This window comes from Carya illinoinensis, chromosome 6, assembly GCF_018687715.1.
Source record: "Carya illinoinensis cultivar Pawnee chromosome 6, C.illinoinensisPawnee_v1, whole genome shotgun sequence".
In the NCBI taxonomy this organism is placed as follows: Eukaryota; Viridiplantae; Streptophyta; class Magnoliopsida; order Fagales; family Juglandaceae; genus Carya; species Carya illinoinensis.
Window position 1 is genome coordinate 12,725,997 of NC_056757.1, and position 7,960 is coordinate 12,733,956.

The following is a 7,960-nucleotide window of genomic DNA, read 5'->3' on the forward strand; positions in this document are numbered from 1 at the left end:
AAAATGGTTTATGTAACTAAAAACGAGACATTAGATACAGGGTCAATTTTCGACACAATCCACAAACATGACATGCAAAAATAGAGTTAGGCCTCGTTTGGATAGTGCGATGACATGAAATGATCTGTAAATAGTATTAGGTTCAACACGTGGATACGATATACGTAAACATGTATTTCAAGGTCTACAAACAAACTGACTTAAGGCATCTCTATACATGTGCATGCAAAGTAGAAAAAAATGCAATACTAAAAAAACTACAAAAAGAAAAAGAAAATAAAATAAAGATGCAGTAAGCTAAAAGAGGGAACGAAGTTACTGCATTTACAAACTGTTGAAAAGAAAAACTATCTCACAATTCTTCTACCGTCTCCCCGGCAACGGCGCCAAAATTTGATTATGCCCAAACAATAACGCGGTAGTTATAGCACAGTTTTGGGATGTCGATTCTACAAGGAGACAATTTAAAAGAATAACAGAAGGAATAAAGAAACTAAAGGAAAAATATTAAATAAGTTATGGAGAACAAAGATTAATTTTAACTGCAAAATAATAGTGAAGCAAAGTGATTAACGGAAAAAGTACTCCAATTTGACGAACAGTAGAGTGTTAAGAATCCCCTGCACAAATCTGATATTTTAATTATTATTAATTCATTGGATAACTCAATTAGGAACTCAATTTACGAAATTCTCAATCGGAAGGTATAGATTTATAAACCAAAATTAAATCAAATGTAACCCTTTGAAAAATCATTCATCATTTTTAAAATACGTAAATTACTATCCCTATTGAGAAAATCCAATAACGACAATATACTCAGGGAGTAATATTGTAGCAAAAAACTAAATTAATATAAATAAATAAGTTATCCAAACATAATCAAAGAACTAATCCATTCAATAGAAAAAGCATGACTGAATCCATAAACAGAATAAATTCTATGATTATCCGGAGATGAAAACATCAACGATGAATTGAGAATGATAAAACAAAAGAGTTTTAACAATTGAAAATCAAATACATGAACTAAAAATAAATTAGAAATATCATCTAATGTGCAAGTTCATCCCTAACCTTACTTGAGAATTTAGTTACCCATAAACATAATGGACGACAAAGATTTTCAGAGAAAACTGAAGTGAACGGTGGCCATGAAAGTTATTTTCTCCTCTCTTTAGATCTGCATCTTGTGCCTCCTCTCCTCCTCTATTTCGTACTAATGATATGCTTATATAGGGTAGGAAAGAAACCATAATGTCTTCTTAATTTCCGCATAAAAAAATGCCTAAATTTTAGGACTTATCTTGGCAGTCAAGTATGCCCTTCAGGAGTTCAAATTTGAAAATTATTATTAGAGACAACGTTATAGCCCTTTAAGATAGCTTTCTAATACATCAAGAATCGCATCAATCCGATATGTGAGTAAAAAGTTACAGTCAAAAGATTAAACTATCCAGATTATCTCCTAACGAATTTTGGACTTAGACTTCTCGTGGTTTCATTTTGTGATTTTTTTTCCTTTTTCTTTTCTTCTAAATTGCTCTCACACCCCATGAATTTCCTCCTTTAAATTTGACTGGACTTGACTTGCTCTTTTATAAACTTTGAAATTAAACATAAAAAACTGCTTAGGAGTATCCCAACGTAAATAGAAACTCAATTTAAGAATACACATTAATTCATATAATTTCTATTCACATTTTAGCATTTTAGTCCAATAATATGGTATTTAGAGTGCACTTTCGCACACTCATCACACCTCCAACTTACTCATTGCCAGTCCCTAATAATTTTCATGTCAAAACAACGAAAGAGACCAAAGAAAATCACACATAAATGCCATCTAGACACATTTTTCAAATTCCCATATCAAAACAATCTAAGGAATCCAATAACCTATCAAAATCAATCCACCTATAGTAATCCACAGAGTGAGTGTGTTCTCCAAGCCATAACCATCTTACCATTAACATTAACACATGCAACATCAAGATCGTCTCAAGCAAAAGGTTCAACTCCATAACTCACGAGTATAATAGTGTTTCGTGTAAGGACTCTCTCTATGGAGTTGGCAATGGGTGTACACACACTCTCATGGAAAATTAGGCAATTATGTACAAGCAACAAGCAAATATTGATCTTATGATAGGAACCCTAACAAATGAAACTTCCACCAGTCTTTCCAACAGCTTACTTAGGATCAGAACAGTCAACACAAAATGTTGTAATGTGGCTTGGGTTCGAGGCTATATAAAAAAAAAAGATGAAAGGGATTCAAAAACTTCCAAGTACATACAAAGGGAATTTTATAAAATATCTCAATAGACCACACTTCTCACTTGGTGTACTGATCTCCAACTTTTCAGATCATCAAATGATCTTCTTCTTCTTCCTCTTTTCTTTTTGTTTTCAACAATTTGATAGACAAACACATGTCACTTTTGTATTATTTCCATTTCTACTAACTTTTTTTCCGGAACTCACTCAATTGAACACTTTGTAACTTGTACTCTTATCTTTTTTTCTGTCATCTTCTTCTTCTTTTTTTAATTGAAAATGATAAAATAAAAAGAAAGAAAATGAAAATTTCACACCTAGTATACACTTAAAAGTAAAAAGGATAAGAAAATCAGTGTATAGGCATAGATGATATGAGCATATAAAAAGAAAAAGTTACATGTGTTTATTGGCTCAAAGTTGGCTACTAAGGGTCTATGATGGAAATGGATAGCTTGAAAGGCTCAAACATTAATCCTAAGTTGACTTTCGTCATATCCCAAGTATATCCACCATCGTACCACAAACCATGTAATGATATTCTCAAAAGAAGTGGCCAATTCAATAGATTAATAAACGTTTATCACAATAAACTGCATTTGTATGCTCTCAATTCTCTTCAAACTCACATGAATACTTAAGCAAAAGAGTTCTCTATCTACATGTGTCGAACCACCATCTTACCACAAAGCTTGGATAAGTGCATTAAGGGTTCTGTAAATGCTTTAGCAAAAATTATTATGGTGGGTTTGGTGGATTCATGAAGATGGTTATAAATGATAATGAGTACACATGTGAAAATGATGCACGTGTGATGCAAATTAAAAAAAAATTGACACATAAAAATATGCCATAGAGTTCTAACAAGCATTTTAAATACTGAATTTGCACCATCACTCCCAACTTAAATGAAACATTGTCCTCAATATTTAAGAATTGAATGGAGAGTAACTGAAAATGGTAGAATACACCTGATGAGTGACGTGGGTAGCTCGTTACGTACCAAAGATGGTAACTTGAAATGACAAAATGAAACTATCCTGCAATCAAAAACAAAGAAAACAACAACAAACAAAAAGGAAAAGAAAGAAAATAAAAGAAAACAAAAACAAAACAAAACAAAATAAATAAAGAAAAACATACCTGGGTGGTATAGTCAAGGTTGATAGACCAGATCTACAAGTAGAATGTCTTCCACTTATGGAAATTGCATATCAATTAATATTTTAAGGCATTGACCATTTACTTTATAGATCCGACCATCTTTAGGATCTTCTATTTCTACCGCCCCATTTGTAAAAATATTTTTCACTACAAAAGGGCCAGTCTACCTAGACCGAAGTTTTCGTTAGTACTTGTGAAATCCAAAATCATATAAGTATATTCGGTCATTAGGTTCAAATCTATTCCTAAGAATATTTTTATCATGAAACGCTTTCATTTTAATCTTATAGACTTTAGACTTAAGCAAATGTTTCAATTTAACTCTGGTGCTTTCATACTTACAGAAATCTACTTTCCACCTTTCTTAGGCAACTCCTCAAATTTCTGTTGCCAAGCCTGTGTGCCATAATCATTGTCTATGAGTGTGTCAATCATGTACGTTTGGTAGCATTCGTCATCTATTGGTTGTTTTTCAATATGAAAAATGTTTACCTCCATGATCATATTTCCAAAAGATAGCTTCATCAACCTATTCCTGCAATTTATAAGTGCATTAGCTGTAGCAAAGAAAGGTCTATCTAATATGAAAGGAACCTTAGAGTTAGACTCAACAACTGATTGAGTGTCCAAAATTAAGAAATCAACAAGATAATAAAACTTGTCAATTTGGATCAAAACATTCTCAACTACCCCTCTCGGTTTCTTAACTAAACGATCAGTTAACTGAAATACAATAGAAGTAGGCTTAATTTCACCCAAACCAAGTTGCAAATAAATGGAATAAGGCATCAAATTAACACTAGCTCCTAAATCTAGCAAGACTTGTCCAAACTCATGGTTTTCAATACTACATGCAATCGTTGGACAACCAGGATCCTTATACTTAGTAGGAATTCGCTGCTCAATTAGAGCACTAACTTGCTCTATCAGAAATGTTGTCTTCTTAACATGGTGCTTCCTCTTAACTATACATAAATTTTCAAGAAATTTTGTATAAGTGGAAACTTGTTTAATAAAATGTAAAAGAGAAAGGTTAATCTTTACCTGCCCGAGGTTCTCCAAGATTTCATTACTAGAATCTAAAGTTCACATACCAGATTTTAAAACTTGAGGAAAGAGTACCTTAACTGGACTCTTGATTACTTCGACTTCCTTAAGGAACTCGATACTATCATTGGTTTGTTCCTCTTCAACATCCTCTGGCTTATTAGTTGTTGGGATGTGTAAAGACTTCCACTTCTTGTCACAAAGGTTTACAAGCAAACCGACCCAAGGCGTCTCTATACATGTGCATGCAAGGTAGAGAAAAATGCAAAACTAATAAAAAAACTACAAAAAGAAAAAGAAAATAAAATGAAAATGCAGCAAGCTAAAAAGGAAACGAAGTTACCGCCTTTACAAACTGTTGAAAAGAAAAACTATCTCACAATTCTTCTACCATCTCTCCGGCAACAGCGCCAAAATTTAATTACGCCCAAACAATAACGCGGTAGTTGTAGCACAGTTTTGGGGTGTCGATTCTACAGGAAACAATTTAAAAGAATAGCAGAAGAAATAAAGAAACTAAAGGAAAAATATTAAATAAGTTATGGAAAATAAAGATTAATTTTAATTGCAAACTAATAGTGAAGCAAAGTGATTAACGAAAAAAGTACTCAAATTTGACGAACAATAGAGTGTCAGGAATCCCTTGCACAAATCTGGTGTGACGCCCCCAAATCCCACATACGGACACGGGAAAATCGAGACGTCGGGATGATGACAACACGGGTCACCACCCTATCTCCAAGTGCCAAGTGTGTGTACATGCAACAAGTGTGCAAAGGAAAACACGCAGCGGATAAAGAAAGTCATATAACTAAGTATCAGAATTTTTCTTTGTTTAATACAAACCCGTTCAAAATATACATGGTAAAATATTACAAGCCACAAATATTGTTTCAGACCAAACTACAAGGCATAAACTCCAAATCAATACTTCGGCAGAGCCGCCTCCTCGGGTTTAGCCTCCTCCTCCTACTCGACCTCTGCATCAAAATCTACAGTACCAAAATGATGCCGTAGGTAAGTAAAGATCTAAACGCCACTAGATAAAAACATATTAAACTCAAACAATATGCATAAAAGAATGCCAAATGCACATGTCCCATAAAACCTCAGTTTTCCACGCACGCCAAAATCCTATTTTGGCCCAAAAGATAATCTTTAAAACTAATCCTTGCCATTATCCCAGATAATGGCCCAAATCAAGAAACTACAATTTTCCCAGAAAATGGATCACAAAGCCTAAAAAATAACCTCGCCATTTTTTCCAGAAAATGGCCCGTATCCAATATCCAAAAACCCAATCCAATTATTGCATGCATCATGATCTCCCCTAGGGATTATCCGCACACTCTGGCTCCTGTGCCCCACCGCAGGTAACGACTGTGCGTGTGACACCTAAACGAGCGATGTCTAGTACTCGTGCCCAACGCGTACCTGGACCAAGCCATCCTCTAGTCCCCGCCAGCCTAGGAACCATGGAGTCTACACGACAGCGTTACCGTATCGTGTGATCCGGTCATCGCCCAGCGACAACCCAGGGGATGTCACTCAGTATTATCCACTCTCGAGTGACCAGAGGAGCTCCACCGAGATAATACCTCATCCCGGCTTGGGGTCGTGATATACACGCACCCGAAAATCTATTTACACAAATAACACTGGTTTTTCTCAATTAAATAAATGCATATGAATGCATCATGCAATAGACACCTCAAGATAAAAATCATCCAACCAATCACAAAATCAACAAAACCAAGCAACTCCGTCATCAATCCATCCGACCCCCGAACTCCTCGGACTCAGTCCAGAATCAACCAACCAGACAAATAAATAATTGTAAGAGCAATAATATATTTAAATCTAAAATAGAGTTTGAAAAATACTTACAGCGCTATAAGGTATTTTTTGAAGGATCACGACATTGCAAACGACGGAAAAAAAGTAACGTAACAGTGTATTTTACACTGTGGCCGTGGGTTGTAAAATACTCACTTTCGAACAGAGACAAACCAAGACTTGAAATTGATAGGAAATGGCCTAGAGATGTTTGTAAAGCTAATGGAAGTGAGTTTTGGCTGTGGGTGGCGGTGGAAATGGTTGTGGAAGCGGAAAAAGGGCAAATCGGAGTTGAGCTCGTGGGAGCTGCTTCGACAATGGATCGGGGCCGAAAATGGGTGGGTTAGGACGACAAGAGGTAGGGGATGAAGTGGTGAAAAGATGGTGGCCGGAGGTGGAGCGACGGCGGCGGAAATTTTCAAAAGCCGTGCGGTTTAGATGAGCTTTAGGTGGCTAACGGCGGCACGAGAGGGGCTGATTTTTGGTGGGGAGGTGCGCCGGCCGGAGGGAAGTCGACCGGTGGGGGTGGTGCAGGTCACGACGACCGGACGGTGGTAGTCTGGGCTGCACAAGCCGTACGGCGTTAGAGGAGAGAGAGAGAGAGAGAGAGAGAGAGAGAGAGAGAGAGAGAGAGAGAGAGAGAGAGAGAGAGAGAGAGAGAGAGAGAGAGAGATGAGAGAGAGAGAGAGAGAGAGAGAGAGAGAGAGAGAGAGAGAGAGACGTAGTGCACGCGGGGAGGAGAGGAAAAAGAAGAAGAAAGAAACGAAAGAAAGACAAAAAGAAGAAAAAAAAAAGAAAAAGGGAAAAAAAAACAGGTCCAATCCTCACCTCCGGAGTCCAAAAACTGATCCGACGAAAACAATTTTAAAAACCATAAAACGACTAAAATAAATTAAATACCACATCAAACTAAAATAAAACCAATTAAAATACAATAATTTAAAATAAAAGAACCAATATATTAATTAAATTAAAATACTCCTTCAGTGAAAATACACGTAAAAATGGGATATCACGTTTGGTATTTTAATTATTATTAATTCATTGAATAACTCAATTAGGAACTCAATTTATGAAATTCTCAATCGGAAGGTATATATTTATAAACCAAAATTAAATCAAATGTAACCCTTTGAAAAATCATTCACCACTTTTAAAATACGTAAATTACTATCCCTATTGAGAAAATCCAATAACGACAATATACTCAGGGAATGATATTGCAGCAAAAAGTTAAATCAATATAGATAAATAATTTATCCAAACATAATCAAAGAACTAATCCATTCAGTAGAAAAAGCATGATTGAATCCATAAACAGAATAAATTCTATGATTATTCGGAGAAGAAAACATCAATAATGAATTGAGAATGATAAAACAAAAGAGTTTTAGTAATTAAAAATCAAATACATGAACTAAAAATAAATTAGAAATATCATCTAATGTGCAAATTCATCCCTAACCCTACTTGAGAATTTAGTTACCCATAAATATGATGGACGATAAAAATTTCCAGAGAAAACTAAAGTGAACGGTGGCCATGGAAGTTATTTTCTCCTCTCTTTAGATCTACCTCTTGTACTCCCTCTCATCTTCTATTTCGTGCTAATGATATGCTTAGATATGGTAGA